Genomic DNA, 17,233 nt, shown 5'->3' on the forward strand with positions numbered 1-17,233 from the left:
CAAACCAGCCCTACAGGAAATATTGAAAGGGGTGCTCTAAGCAAAGAGAGAGCATAAAAGTAACAGACCAGAAAGAAAAGAGACAATATACAATAACAATCACCTTACAGGCAATACAATGACACGAAATTCACACCTTTCAGTAGTTACCCTGAATGTAAATGGGCTAAATACCCCAATCAAAAGACACAGGGTATCAGAATGGATTAAAGAAAAAAAAAACAAAAACAAAAAACAAGACCCATTGGTATGCTAATTGCATGAAACTCATTTTAGACCCAAAGACACCTTCAGATTTAAAGTGAGGGAGTAGAGAACAATTTACCATGTCAATGGACATAAAAAGAAAGCTGGGGTAGCAATTCTTGTATCAGACTAATTAGATTTTACCTATTCTCCTGAATCTGTTCCAAAAAATAGAAATGGAAGGAAAACTTCCAAACTCATTTTTTGAGGGCAGCATGACTTTGATCCCAAAACCAGACAAAGACACCATCAAAAAGGAGAATTACAGACCAATATCCCTGATGAACATGGATGCACAAATTCTGACCAAAATTCTAGTCAATAGGATTCCAAGGTACACTAAAAGGATTATTCACCACAATCGAGTGGGATTTATTCCTGGGCTCCAAGGTTGGTTCAACATCCACAAATCAATCAATGTGATATAATGCATTAATAAAAGAACGAGAACCATATGATACTCTCAATAGATGCTGAAAAGCATTTGACAAAGTACAGCATCCTTTCTTCATCAAAACTCTTTACAGGGTAGGCACAGAGGGTACATACCTCAATATCATCAAAACCATCTATGAAAAACCCACAGCACATATCATTCTCAATGGGGAAAAACTGAGAGCTTTTCCCCTAAAGTCAGGAACGTGGCAGGGATGTTCACTATCACCACTGCTATTCTACATAGTACTAGAAATCCTAGCCTTAGCAATCAGACAACAAAAAGAAATAAAAGGCATCTGAATCAGCAAAGAAGGAGTCAAACTCTCACTCTTTGCAGATGATATGATACTTTTTGTGGAAAACCCAAAAGACTCCATACCAAAACTGCTAGAACTTAACAGGAATTCAATTAAGTGTCAGGATATAAAATCAATGCACAGAAAGCAAGTGCATTGCTATACACCAGCAAGACAGAAGAAAGAGAAATTAAGGAGTCAATCCCATTTACAATTGCATCCAAAACCATAAGATAGCTAGGAATAAATCTAACCAAAGAGACAAAGAATCTGTACTCAGAAAACTATAGAGTACTCATGAAAGAAATTGAGGAAGACACAAAGAAATGGAAAAAACATTTCATGTTCATGGATATTTCACAAATATTTTACAAGTATTGTGAAAATGTGTTTCCTAGAACAATCTATACATTTAATACAATCCCTATCAAAATACCTTCAACTTTTTTCAAAGAAATGGAACAAATAATCCTAAAATTTATATGGAACCAGAAAAGACCCCACAAACCGGAGGAATGTTGAAAACAGAAAACCAAAGTTGGTAGCATTCCAATTCCAGACTTCAAGCTCTAATATAAAGCTATAATCATCAAGACAGTATGGCACTGGCACAAAACAGACACACAAATCAATGTAACAGAACAGAGAGCCCAGGAATGGACTAATTCTATGGACAAGTAATCTTTGACAAAGCAGGAAAGAATGTCCAATGGAAAAAAAAGACAGTCTTTTCAACAAATAGTGTTGGGAAAATTGGACAGCCACAGGCAGAAGAATAAAATTGGACCATTTTCTTACACCCCAAAATTGACTCAAATGGATGAAAGACCTCATTGTGAGACAGGAGTCCATCAAAATCCTTGAGGAGAACACAGGCAGCAACCTCTTCAACCTCAGCCACAGCAACTTCTTCCTAGAAACATCACCAAAGGTAAAGGAAGCAAGGGCAAAAATGAACTATTGGGACTTTATCAAGATCAAAAGCTGTTGCACAGCAAAGGAAAGTCAATAAAATCAAAAAACCGAAAAAATGGGAAAAGATATTTGCAAATGACATATCAGATAAAGTGATAGTGTCAAAAATCTATAAAGTACTTACCCAATTCAGCACCCAATGAAGAATCCAATCAAGAAATGGCAGAAAATCCAATCAAGAAATGGGCAGAAGACATTAATGGACACTTCTGCAAAGAAGACATCCAAATGGCCAACAGACACACGAAGAAGTGCTCAACATCACTTGGCATCAGGGAAATACAAATCAAAACCACCATGAGATACCAACTCACACCAGTCAGAATGGCTAAAATGAACAAGTCAGGAAACAACAGGTGTTGGTGAGGATGTGGAGAAAGGGGAATCCTGTTTCACTGGTGGTGGGAATGCATGCTGGTGCAGCCACTCTGGAAAATAGTATGGAGGTTCTTCAAGAAGTTGAAAATAGAGCTACCCTACAATTCAGCAATTGCACTACTGGGTATTTACCCCAAAGATACAAATGTAGTGATCTGAAGGGGCACGTGCACCCCAGTGTTTATAGCACCAATGTCCACAATAGTCAAACTATGGAAAGAACCTAGATGTCCATCAACAGATGAATGGATAAAGAAGATGTGGTATAGGGCGCCTGGGTGGCTCAGTTGGTTAAGCGACTGCCTTCAGCTCAGGTCACAATCCCAGAGTCCTGGGATCGAGTCCCACATCAGGCTCCCTGCTCCTTGGAGAGTCTGCTTCTCCCTCTGACTTTCTCCCCTCTCATGCTCTCTTTAAAAAAAAAAAAAAAAGAAGATGTGGTATATACATACAATGCAATACTATGCAGCCATCAAAAAACTGAAATCTTGCCATTTGCAACAATGTGGATGGAACTAAAGGGTATTATGCTAAGCAAAATAAGTCAATCAGAGAAAGATAATTATCATATGATCTCACTGCTATGAGGAATTTGAGAAACAAGACAGAGGGCCATAGGGGAAGGGAGGGGAAAATGAAACAAAATGAAACCAGACAGGGTGACAAACCATAAGATACTCTTAATCTCAGGAAACAAATAGGGTTGCTGGAGGGGAGGGGGATGGGAGGGATGGGTTGGCTGAGTGATGGACATTGGGAAGGGTATGTGCTATGGTGAGTGCTGTGAGTTGTGTAAGACTGACGAATCACAGACCTGCACCTCTGAAACAAATAATACATTATATGTTCATTTAAAGAAAAAAGAAAGTCATGGTTTTTGAAAAAGAATCCAGGTGTCTGGGTGAGACTTTTGTACAATACAGATGACTTGAAAAATAGCAGATGCTTTTATCCAATTTATTACCCTGCTCAGTTACTAAGGAAATGGAAATTCTGGAAGTTTGCCAGCAATGTTTAATCTAAAGATATGTCCTTTCCAGGAAGGAATGGAGATAAGCCTAGCTTATCTTTCTGATCACAGACATGGCCTACACAAGGCAGAAGTTTTCCAAACATAATATATGATCCCCAGACTTTTTTTTTTTTTTTCATGTTCCTGAGTTGTTGGCCAAACAGTCCTGGATGGAATAACAGAAGAATTTTTAAAAGGAGTGGTAAACAGTCAACCAGCCAGTGTGTACACACGTGGGGAAATTAATTATATTGCACAAGCCTTAGAGTAATACATGTCTATTGTTAAACAAACAAAAAACCTTAGAAATCATATAGATAAACCAGTAGTAAGACTTGAGAATTATTTATTATCCTACTACCACTATTAACATCTTTGTATATAATTTTTTGGACTTTTTTTATACATACACATAAGTAGACTATACATCTAATTTTTACAAGATTGGAGTCATTGTACATATTATTTTACAAACTGCATTTTTCACTTAGGAACACATTTCCATAAAAACAAATAAACTTCTGTTTAATCCCTTTAACATCAACAGTGCTCTCCATTATACTGTAATTATTTTATTAGAAAATGTAGGTGATCTCATTTTTTGACATCATAAAAAATGCTACCAAGAATAAATACTCTAGATGCATCTCTGGTCATTCCTCTAGGATAAATTCTTTAAAAAGGAGTTTGAGGTCAATGCTGTGTAGATTGCATAGGTTGTTTTGATGCACACTGCCAAATTGCCCTTCAGAAATGCTATTCCAATTTATACTCCCACCTGCATGGTGTGGGTGAGCGTCCAAAGCATCAGTCTTCATGCTGTGCAGTAAACTCATTGACAGAACCAACTTTTCATGACTGTAAGAATCCACAGCCCTTATGACACATTGTCCATCACTTGCACATAAGCATAGCTAAGGGAGAGAAATCATGCATAAATGATACATACATGTGCAAACAAAACAAAAATCTTCAGGAATTTCTCATTTAGCAATAACTCCTAAACATATTCTATTTTTAAATATCTAGTTTAATCAAGTCACCAACTGAGTGTCAGGTTCTTTTTTTTTTTTTTTTAATGTTATGCTAGTCACGAAACAGTACATTGTTAGTTTTTGATGTAGTGTTCCATGATTCATTATTTGCATATAATACCCAGTGCTTATTACAACATATGCCCTCCTTAAAACCCAACACCAGGCTACCCCATCCCACGACCCCCCTCCCCTCTGAAACCCTCAGATTGTTTCCCAGAATCGAGTCTCTCATGGTTCGTCTCCCCCTCCAACTCCCCCCACTTCAGTTTTCCCCTCATGTCCTCCATGCTCTTCCTTATACTATATATACATATACCATATGTGGAACCACATATGAGTGAAACCATATGATAATTGTTTTTCTCTGCTTGACTTATTTTATTTAGCATAATCCCGTCCAGTTCCATCCATGTTGATGCATGGGTAATCATCCTTTTTGATGGCTGAATAATAGTCTATTGTATATATCAACCACATCTTCTTTATCCATTCATGTGTTGAAGGGCATCTTGGCTCCTTCCACAGTTGGGATATTGTGGACATTGCTGCTATGAACACTGGGGTGCAAGTGCCCCTTCTTTTCACTACATCTGTATCTTTGGGGTAAGTACCCAGTAGTACAATTGCTGGGTCATAAGGTAGCTCTATTTTTAACTTTCTGAGGAAATTCCATACTGTTTTCCAGAGTGGCTGTGCCAGTTTGCATTCCCAAGAGTGTAAGAGAGTTCCAGTTCCCCTTTCTCCACATCCTCTCCAACATTTGTTGTTTCCAGCCTTGTTAATTTTTGTCATTCTAGCTGGTATAAGGTGTTATCTCAATGTGGTTTGAAAATGGGCAAAAGACATGAACAGACACTTCTCCAAAGAAGACATATAAATGGCTGACAGACACAGGAAAAGATGTTCAACATCATTAGCCCTCTGGGCATCAGGGTTTTTATCCACTACATGTTCCCAAAACTTACGGTTCCACTCCACAGAGGGAGAGAAAAAGGCCTGAGCTCCCTGGCTGGGAAGAGAAGGCCCTGCATCTGGGCCAGCCAGCTTCCCCTCCAGCCATCCCTCCTCTGGTTCCCTGCAGAGGCATCTCATGTCCCATTGCTGTTTCCTGAGTCAGCCAGGCCACTTCTGAATTCTGCCTTTGGACATGCCATCTCCTCTATCTTAGAAAGATCTATCTATCTATCCCCTCTATCTTCTTTCTTTCCTTCTCTGGCAAATTCTACTGCTCCACTAAGGTCCACTCCCAAGAAAACATCCTCTGAAGCTACTCTGAACTCCCCAGCAGTCACTTTTTGTGTTTCTGACATCACCCCATGTGTACCTCTTTTGACCACTTGTAATACTAAATGCAATGGTCTTGTTCAAATCTGTCCGTCCCATGAGACCACCTTCCAGAATAAGAACAGTGCTGTGGTTATGGAAGGTACCTAATAAGTACATGATACATGGAAAATGTACATGTGAGCAAATGAACAAACAGTCTAGAATTCTACTGAGCCCTTCTATGACCTCTCCAACAACTTCAGAGGTTTATTCAAATCTACATCAACTCAAAGACTGCTATTTTGCATATTTAGGGACCAGGCTTTCCTTGGGGACTTACCTCAGCCCAGGCTCCTACCAACAGTATGCTCTCCTCTCCTTCTCATGAACAAACACTACCACCAGGACTCATTCCTACCCTGGGAAAGAAGGTGATTAAACACAATCAATATACACAGTACCATGGGACCAGCCAGGGACTGTCCATTCTCTGTATTGAGGGGATCAGGAAGAGAAGAATTGGTGACAGGAATTCTAGATGAACAAAGGTGGGTTGTGAAGTGTAAATAGGACAGTCTTTGCATCCCCTTCTAGCAGCCTCTATAATATGGCAGGGGAAACTAGTGAGAGGAGGTTAAAAGAAGCAAATGTGTTTTCACTCTATCAACTTGATCCTGTAGGACTTGGGTGCAGGACACAACATGAATTACCCTCAAGCAATGTGAACATTCTGCAGGTACCTCATCAAGTAATGCTTTAGAAGTGCCGACACAACACAACACAGCTCCCAAAGACACTCCCCTCTCACTATTTTCACATGGCAGGACAGATCCCAGCTGGTTTTCAAATCTGTTTTCATCAAAGACATGTTTATCTTTTTGCCATGAAACGGAAGCCAAGCCCCACTGCTGTGACCACAGCAGGGCTGCCACCAAGCAACAGTGGAAGCCCTGACTTTGGAAGATAGAATTCCAGGAGTTGAGATTTTACTTTCAAAACTATCCTTGAGGCTCTGGTAGAATTAGCCCAGAATTTGGTGTTTATGAAATGACTGACTTTCTCACCATATGCAGGTTTCTTCCCAAATGTCACCTCAGCAGAGGGGCCTTCCCTGACCACTCTTTGAAAATGTACCCCTTGTCCCTCGCCATCTCCTTGTCTAGCTTTACATTTCTCCCAACATTTAGATATTTATTACTATTGGTATTCTGTTAGATTCTGTATTTATTGTCTTCTTTTGGTAAGGAAACACATGAAAGGAAGGTTTTTGTCTGACTTATGAGAAAAGTTGCCAGCACATAGTAGGAACTCAATAAATATTTGCTGTATGCATAAATGCGAATCCTGATCATTCCTGTAATCAGATTACAATCAGATTACATTCCTGTAATCTGTAATACAGATTACAATCAGGATTAAATGAGTAAGACAAAAAAAAAATGTTTAGCCTTTGCTTAGCACATAGAAGCACACCATGTATGATAGTTAATAGATCTAATAATATTAATAATAAACATTCTACTCCCAGAGTCATTTTTAAATTCAATACTGAAAACATAACTTTATATAGTCTGGTTTTACATTCTTTAATGAACAGCCCTGCTTCTCCCAAGAAAGGATGCAAAGTAGCTTACAAAAATATGTAAAAGTTGCTATCCCAACATTACTTATACCATTCTGGAATGTTTTTACACTTGTTGATAAAATATTGATGTATTTTATTTTCCTATGCATCTATTTCACGGTCAACACAATCAACAATCTCATTCTTCTCAGATACAATACTTAATGAAACCACTGATCAAACTTTACAGGAAGGTTACAGTCGTCTCCAACCAAATTACAAATGGTGATCTGGTCTTGGCCTCACTGGTATAGGCACCATTGCTGAGCTGTACTTGTGTATCCTTCTCTACCCTGTGGGTTCCACATTTCCATCTGCAGAAAGCAACTCTTGTAAAATATAGTAGGTATCTCAGCTTGTGTTCTGGAATAAACTTTCCCACAATGACAGTATTTATGTATTCTCTCAGTGTATTTAATGACTCTCCAATATCCTGTATTGCAAAGCTCACAGCTGTGACATGTTTCCTGTTTTTCCTTTTCATTTTCTTTCATGTGTAGATTTTTGTGTCCAGTATTCCTCTGTGGCTGGTCCTATAGAGTTTCTTATGTCCTCTTATTTCCAGTTATCCTTCTCGTTCTTCAGTGGCCTTCGTCCATATTTGTCATCTTGATCTCTGCCTTATTATTGCATTTGCATTTCTAATAAGGTTCCCAAAGTCCTTAGTCATGACTTAGTTCTTTTCGCACTTCTTCAATTATTTGATTAAGCAAATATATGCTCAAAAAATTCCCAAGATTCTTTAATTAAATTAATAAAGGCTCAGATAGGAGCTTTTGATTTAATTGATAAATGCTCAAAAATGTGTTTACTCTTTGTAAGCAATTTTGTGCTTGTTATTAAGCCCCAAATAGGTGACATGTTTAACATTCTATGTAGAAATTCCGAACTTAACTCAAAAAGATGAGGTCAATAAATTCTGAGAAATATGTATTGTTTATAAATCGTTGTAAGTTAAATCTTTACTATTATAGGTTATGAAATAACAGGCTCACTTTTAACCTGATCACCAGAAGCATGTACCAGTCGAAGTGGTCAAGATAAAATCCATCCAGCTGAACCTTGGGGAAATACACTTTAGCTTTACATATTCAAGAAATACTCTAGAATAGAAATGAAACATAAGAAAAAATGACCGACTTGAGGAAACCAGGAAAAGAGAACCAGATAAAGCAAAGGGTAAAATTAGTCCTAAGAAATTGATACCATATTTTTCTGCATAATTGCTAAGTTGAGCCTGAGCCACAAATCTGACTGTAATGGGCAAAGCAAAGAGGAGTACATATTTGCTTACAAGGCACACAAAGTGTCAGTTCACTTAAGAGAACCACAGGTCTTCCAAGCAATGAATTCTTAGAAAAAGTTTCCCTTGTGGGTCCTAATGAAGGGAATACTGTGTAAGGGAGTGAATTACTTCCTCAGCAAGCCCTATATTAAATACCAGGGAGAATTAGACAGGAGGGCTTCCATAGAAGCAGTAAATGTCATTACTAACAAGGCAGCTCACAGAAAGAGGTCCATAAGGAGTCAACACAATTGTCCTAGGGTGCAGCTCTCTATTCAGAAACAACTTCTAGAATTTTTAAAAGAATAGACCTCTTTGCCCATTCAGTAAATATTTATTGAGTATTTTATGGGTCAGGTACTGTACTGGGCATGAGGGAGAAAGCAGTGACAAGACAAATGTAGTTCCTTCCTTCAGAGAACAACATACCTGTTGGAAAGATAGACCAACCACCACAAAACATTAAGATGTGTTCAAAATGAGATAAAATATAAACCGCTGAATTTTAGCTCCTTAATGTTCTCCTCTCCAATTGCATTTCCCTCCACCCTATTACTGTTAAGCTAGTCTTACTGTCACCCACTCCTGTGTTACTGCAGCAGCACACCACCTCCAACTTTGTTTCACGAAAGCCGGTCTCTAACCCACACCTCCTCCCCTAGCTTGTCCTCACCAACATGATTCTTTAACCTCTCTGCTATCTCCAAACCATCAGCCACCTTCCCATTATCCATCAGTCAGTCAGTCCCCTCTTTCTATTATCCTTCTGAATCATTTAGATTACGGGCTCTATAATTATTATCGCCTCCTTGAAAGAAAGTTTCCTCCCCTCCTTTACACCTCTCTCTTCTGTCACACTTGCCTGGAATAAAGCCAAGCCTGGTGGACTCCAGTTTATCCACACCTATACTTAAAAGACAGAATACTCCTGGAGGGAAAACACACGCACGAAATACAGCAAACCAGGTTCACTCTAAATTCATGACCAGAAACCTAAATAAACCCTCAACACTCCTCTTCTGTTTCCTCAGTAAATTAGCTTTTCTAATCTTGTTATGATTAGTTTATACCTTCTACAGTCTCTTTTCTCAAACCTTCTTTAAATATGAATTAAACATGATTTTTTAAATGCTCTGATTAAAAGATAGACACCATCAGGTAAGAATTCCTACTTTTCCTCTCTGCTTTATCTATGAATCTGCCTCATCTCTACCTGTTTCTACGCCATTTCTCTTGTTTCATGGGAGGAAGCAAATCTCCTCCAACAATGGCCCATCTGCAACCTCTGGAGGTCTGGGGCCCTCATCCTCAGCACCTTCTCAAGGATTCCCTTATGTTTGCTGTACCTTCACTCTTCCTTGTTACTGGATCATTCCATCAATGCATAAGCATGCTATAGAATTTCCCATGGTAAAAAAACAAAAAACAAACAAACAAAAAATAAATAAACAAAAACACGAATCCCCTACCCAATATTCTCCTCAATTTCTGTTTCACATAGATTAACAATAAATAAGTAAATAAATAAATAAGATTTTAAAAAAATAAACCCTACTTCTTTCCTTCTCAAGGTTACTCCCATTTTACTTACCTATAGGACTCTAATGAAACTTTTCTGTTAAGGTCATCTTTGACCTCTGTGCTGCCAAATATACTGGACTGTTCTGTATTTCACCTTAACCTCTAACCAGTCCATCCGTGAAACCCACCCATCTTCCACTCTAGCAATACCACCACTCTTTGGCTTTCTTCCCACCTCAGCGACCTACTTGCTGAAACTCATTTGCTGGCTCCTCCTCTTCTATCAGGATGCACCTCTGAGTTCATACTCCTGTATTCAACTGTCTGCTTGACTCACAAGGACAGTGGGCTTAGGGGGGCAAGAGACATGACACCCTGTCAGAAGAATTCTGGGGAACAAATGATGGAACAGTGGACATGGAGAGAAGCATGGTGACCCAAAAGATGTTTAGGAGAAAGAAATAGCTGGACCCACAGACTGAGAGATATGATAGGGAGTGGGAAAAGTAGGACAAGTAGTCAAGGATGCCAAAAGGGTGATCTCATTCACTAAGACTGGGAATTTGGGAGGAAAATGGGCTGCATATAATACATTCTTTAGAAATTTTCCAGAAACCTGCTTTTTCTCAGCTTAGCCTTTAAGAAAAATTGGACAACAAGCAGAGGGTTAGAGGTGGATTCCCCAGACAAAAACCTTGATATGCAGGTATTGCCCCTGAAAAACCAGATGTTCTGACTGTCTCTGACTTCCAACAGTGCAGAGACCTTGTCTGCTTTATCTAGCACTCTATCCTCCAGTGCTGGCATTGCACCTGACCCACAACAGGTGCTCAATGAATAGTTATTGAGTAACTGAAAAGAAAACATAGTTATGAATAGAATAAGGAGATTACCTGCACCCTTCCCCACCAAAAAAAAAGAAAAGAAAACATAGCTAGCAACTTCTTATGAACAGTTAAGAAATGAACCAGAATGGATGGATGCCTTTTTCCTTTGTCTCTCTTTATTCATGACAAAATGGAAATATAGTATCAACTTTCTTTTACAGTTATTGGAAGAATATAGTAATAACTAGAAAAGCTTAGAACAGTGCATGGATCATAGTAGATACTCAATAAAAGCTATTTTTGTCATCAATTTTTTTTTTAACACAACCTCTACTTGGCCATGAGGAAGTACCAAATGACTTTTATGATTTTTTTTTAAAGATTTTATTTATTTATTTGACACAGAGAAAGAGAGATTACAAGTAGACAGAGAGGCAGGCGGAGAGAGGGGGGGAAGCTGACTCCCTGCTGAGCAGAGAGCCTAATGCGGGGCTTGATCCCAGGACCCTGAGATCGTGACCTGAGCCGAAGGCAGAGGCTTAACCTACTGAGCCACCCAGGTGCCCCTATGATTTTTTTTTTTTTTTTTAAGAAAACCATGAGTCTTAAAGAAAGAGAGGAAGAATCCTGAGACTTGGTTAGAAATTCTGAGCTCTATTTTAGTCTCTCAGGCACAAAAAAAGAGACTTTACCTGCAGGGCAGCCCTATTTCTGTTTCTCTCTGTGACCTCACCTCAAAGAAAGCCAAGTCTCCTAAGTGGGTGCTGAGTGAATCTTAAATGTTGCAGTGAAATTCCTTGTGAAGGGAATCCAAGGCTGCTGTTCTTTGGGGTTCTCCCAGGTCATACCTCCCACGGACATGAGTCCACACTCAGGACAAATGGACGGCTGCACAAGTCATATTCAAAAGGTTAAGCACACAAGGCGCAGGAGAGACAGCCCTCCAACAATGAACCTCTCACTCCCGATGTATCTAGGAAGAAAGTCTGAAAATCTCCAGATTAGAGGGATCAGCCAGAGCACAAAATAAACACATAAGCAAAAGGAGAGTAGAAAGCATGATAGACAATAGACACAGCAGCTGAAATTAAAATATCCTAACTTGATTAAAGCCATTTCTGCCATCATAACCACTGTTTCCTCCTGTCTAAATCACCTTCCTAAGTATCTGAGAACAACCAGATTGGCTGAGGCCAGCCCAGTTCTTCAGTGGACTGCAACATGGTGAAAGGGATAGCCCTCATCCATGAAAAGAGCCACAACCATCAAGTTTTATCCAGTGCTCTACAGTTTACAAAGTCATGTAATAGGGATATAATGATACTTTCCAACTCTTTCTTTTCCCCCATTTCTTCTTGCCCTGTGACCGACTACCCATCCATGGAATCGATGACATTCATAACTTCAAGGAAAGTGTAGACGCAGCCTAGAACAAAGGAGTCATTCCTCAACATTGAGTTTTCAATGTTTTTTTTTTGTTTTTTTGTTTTTTGTCCAGAGACAACATTTTTTAAACCCAAGATATGTTGAAAGAAAAAAAGCATTTTCCAAAATCTAAAACTCGGGATGCCTGGGAGGCTCAGTGGGTTAAAGCCTCTGCCTTTGGCTCAGGTCATGATCCCAAGGTCCTGGGATCGAGCACAGCATCGGGCTCTCTGCTTAGCAGGGAGCCTGCTTCCTCCTCTCTCTCTCTGCCTGCTCTCTGCCTACTTGTGATCTCTGTCAAATATAAATAAAATCTTCAAAAAAATAAAATAAAATAAAATCTAAAACTCACTTGTTTATACACCTAGAATAAAGTTTGGAGTTCTGAGCATAGAACTATCAGGCAGGTTAGAGCCCCTCACATGTGGGCTTCTCTGAAGTTGTCACTGAGATAGAGTTGGGATACAAGATGTTTACTGGGGCTCAGCATTTGTAAGAGGAAAAGGAAGAAGCAGGATTTGGGGGAGGAAGAATTTGAACTTGGGGGCAGATGAATGAAGCTGTAGCCAAACCAGTGAGAAGCTCTGAAATGAGTAGTGCCCATCAGAGTTGTCTATGTCAGAACAAAATGTCTGGGCTTCTACAGCCCTCCTTTATTTCGATGTGGTCTGGGAACAGCATGATGGCAGATGAGGCGGCCTCAGGGCTGGGGCAGCAATCTTCCCTCAAAGGGGATCTGGGAGACACAAGTTCATGTCTCCCACAGTGACCTTCCAGTTGGAGAAGAACTGAGAAGAGAGGCAGAGAAGAGGAAAGAGTGAGAAACGGGCGTCCTTAGGTTCCAGGTGGGGTAGGGTGAGGGGGAGTAATATTGTTCTAGTTCTTAGGGAATATCTAGCCAAAGACAGAGAAGTACAAGTAGCCCAGCATTCTGGAAGGCGAGGGCCTTTTTCACAAAGACTTGTGCAGACCATTCCTCGAGAGATTGATTTACAAAGACCGACCACGGTCACAGTCCCACCAGCTGTCCTGGACTGCATGGGTATGGTGTACTAAGCTGTTCTTATTACAGTGGCCCATCTTTTTTTGTCCACCTCCCTACTTCTCCTCTAGCTCCATACTCCACCACCCCCTCATAGCAACTCCCTTCTCTGTTAGCTAAGCAAGGACTTCAAATCACATAATATAATCTGTACAGCCAATCCCAGCAGAGAGAGACGTTACAGAGCACTTACTGTCTTTCTCTCTTCAGGACCAGATTCTCTTATATTCAGTCTTTATGAGCTCTAGGGCTTTTGAGTTCCAAGCCTAGGGGGGAGAAGTTCTAAGGCCAGCAAATTTTGAAGAATCCCTGATAAATGCCTTCATCCCGATTATTTATAGTAAAGGAGGCATCAATCTCTTCACGTAGGGTTGGCAGCCTTCAGAGAGCAGACTAAGGAAAAATGATGATGCTAACTCAGGCCCTGAGGGGGTTTATTATATTAAAGTGAAGAAAATAAATCTCCACACTCCAACATATTTTAGTCAGGGGCCCTCCACTTGTCTCACTTGCCACCCCTTCACAGCACCTCAATGAAATAGAGCTGGAGGAGAAAATGCAAAGTCAGGCTAAGGCAGGCCCTCTTCCGGATTACTCATTCAACCACCAGGTACTGAATCACTCAGGGAAGGCTTTTATTTGCACTCAGAGAGCAAAGACAAAGAAAGGCTACCACAAATTAAGTGACAGTAACAAGTATCAAAAAGCAGGCTAAAAGCAAAATTTCAAATTTTTGTAAATATAGCTAATAAAAATCCCTTATCATTTTGTTCCCAGATGATGGCCTGCCTGATGTATTCAATTTCATTGAGAGCTAAGCACTCTGCCAAGTTCTAATAACATAAAATGTGCTCTCATGGAGATGTGCTCACAGAAGAAAGGGGGACGAGTATTTATATTCTAGGTCTATAATTACACAGCCTAAAAACAAGTGGTATTATCCCCACTTACTAAGTTTCAGAAATAATCAAGAAGGGGAGATTTAACTGAGGTTTAATTAATTCTAAAATTATTTCTGTGCTATGGTGAGTGCTATGAATTGTGTAAGACTGATGAATCACAGACCTATACTCCGGAAAAAAATAATAAATTATATGTTAATAAAATATTAAATTATTTCCACTCCAAAATGTTTTTTAAATAATATTTGATCTGAAAAACTTGAACTCCCCTTCAGGACTCAGAGAATTGGAATATACCCTCCCATAAAAAGGGGGGAAAGGGAGAAATTCTGAGAAAACTGTGAAGGCCTTCTAGGAATTGAAAATGTTTTTGAATGATTTTCATGGAGTTGGACACACACATCAGTGAATGAGACCAACCTGTCCTGGGTTGAAAATTGAACATACTCAGTCATATCCTAAACCAGTGCTCAACCCTGATTTTTGGCTTATAAACTCCCTGAGGATGGGAGTGCAGGAAAGATGGCAGGCACCCTGTGAATATGTGAACCATTAAGCAGAATGACACTCAGCTCACAGCCGTGGCTGTGGCTCAAGCTGACAACTCTTGCGATGGCTGGAGACAAAACAGGAAGGTTCTTGGTAGCCTGAGCTAAAATTTCCTTGTCCTGAGGATTCCCGGGCTACTCTCCTAAATGAGCAGCCACTCATAGGACAGCAGCAACTGAGACACTGAAGCCTCCCTGTAACAATGCATTCCCACTCAACACTCCCTTCCCAGGCTGTGCTGAACACACGTAGGGACACGTAATTGCTCACCTTATTAAGGATCACCTATGGGGCTTGATGTTGCATGTCTAAACTGCAAAAGGCAATGGTGAAATACACACACTGTGTCATATCCATGTGTAATATGTGTATATACATTACATAATATACAATAAAAAGTTAAAAAATAAAAAAGTTCTATCAAGATGCTAGAGTCAGAGCACAGGGACAGCCTTAGTCATGTGATTCTTTCTCCTCCTCTGTCTTCAGAAGAAGAGCGCAGACTGTGAAAGCTTTCATTTAAGGGAGCAGATACTCAAAGGCAGGGAGTAGCAAACATCCCTAGGTCTGATTCTATGGAGAAGAATCAAAATGTCTTTTCAAATGACTGATTTCACAGGGCTTCTTAGAGTAGATTTTTCCATATTTCCTCCAACGGGAAGTTGGAGAGCCCAACTGTGTTTGAAGCATCAGCAGGTGGAGCTGGAGAGCTAACTGAGCTGCTCTGTTAGGGGACACTCAGACAAATGCTCAGACAATGCAGCCAATGGCATTGGAATGGGACAAAAGACCCTGCACATTCTTGTAGGGTCCCAGGGATGTTGTCAAGGAACAGTCATTGTGAAATTCCCTATGTACTTCATTCATTCATGCCTTCCCCAATACTTATTAGGTACCCACACCATGTGCCTGGCACTAGCTGAACACAGGCAATGCAATAGGAAATTAGATAGGCATGGGTTTGCCCTCATGAAACTCACTTTCTGAGGACCTGACTCAGGCTGCAAGTGAGGATGCCACGTACTTTGGCCTTAGACAGACCTTTCCCTACATCCTGGCTCTGCCACTTAGGTGGATGCTATGTAAACTTAGATCTTAGGCAATCAATTCAATCTATCCTTTTTAAAGCAAGGATATTGCAATATCCATCCTGGTAGTTCTCAACACTCCTGGTACCAGCTGGGAATTTTTTTTTTTTTAATATCCATGCTTGAGTCATGCCCAGAAATCTTAGTTCAATTCATCTGGGTAAGTGCCAGATCATTAGTAATTTTAAAAGCCACCAGGTACTTCTACTGAGAAACCAGTGAGAACTCCTCTTCTGTCCTTTAGGGCTGGTAGGAAATTTATACTGCATGATACACAAGGAGATCTCAGGTTTAGTAAACACGGACTGTTGGCTTTGATTCCTAAGCACAACGGGTGGCATCTTACTCAGCAGAGGCCCAGGTATTCCAGAGAAGACTGTTAAACTGAAGTTGTTCAGTGAGTAAGGAAGAGCTGAAGGTAATTCTGAGAGTTTTACATCTTAAAAGAAAGGATGACTACCAGTCTATAATTTGACCACAGCTCAATAACCATCTCTGTACCAATCTGAATGGATTAGTTCCTTGGCCACTTCAAGAGATGGCTTCTTCTGGAGATTCTCTATTTTCTGTTTATTTTAATTTCCATTTCAATACAAACCACACTCAAGAGTCTGATAATGTTGGGGCGCCTGGGTGGCTCAGTGGATTAAAGCCTCTGCCTTCGGCTCAGGTCATGATCTTAGGGTCCTGGGATGGAGGTCCGCATGGGGGGGGGGGGTCTCCACTCAGCGGGGAGCCTGCTTCCCTTCCTCTCTCTCTCTACCTGCCTCTCTGCCTAATTGTGATATCTGTCAAGTAAATAAAATCTTAAAAAAAAAAAAAAAAGAGTCTGATAATGTTGACTACTAGCAAATGCTAATAAAAAGAATTAAGAACATATCTAGCCCAGCCCTTTCATTTTACAAATGGGCACGAGGAAGCCCTAGGAAGTAAAGTCATCATCCCAAGATCAAACATCCAATAACTTCATGGTTTTGTTTTGTTTGCACAGCAGGAACCTCACTAACATTTTGGCTGTATGCGACTTTACATAATAGATGAGTTTCCTACTGGTTGTATGTAAATAGAATCTTTATCAAGTAAACCATATGTTCAATGGACTAAAAAAAAGTTCTGGTTAAAAAAATACAACTATGGATTCCTTTGCTTAAAGATGAAAAGGTTTTTCAGCATGGAGGCAGGAGTGGCATGGCTTTCCAATCTTTCCAAATCTCCAATAGAAACAGACAAAGCAACTAGATAGCAAAGACCCATTAACAGCATTTAACAGAAAGCTGTTTGGAGCTACCACCAGCAGCCCCAAACACAAATGAGTGGGGATG

This window comes from Mustela lutreola, chromosome 7, assembly GCF_030435805.1.
Source record: "Mustela lutreola isolate mMusLut2 chromosome 7, mMusLut2.pri, whole genome shotgun sequence".
NCBI classification, from domain to species: Eukaryota; Metazoa; Chordata; class Mammalia; order Carnivora; family Mustelidae; genus Mustela; species Mustela lutreola.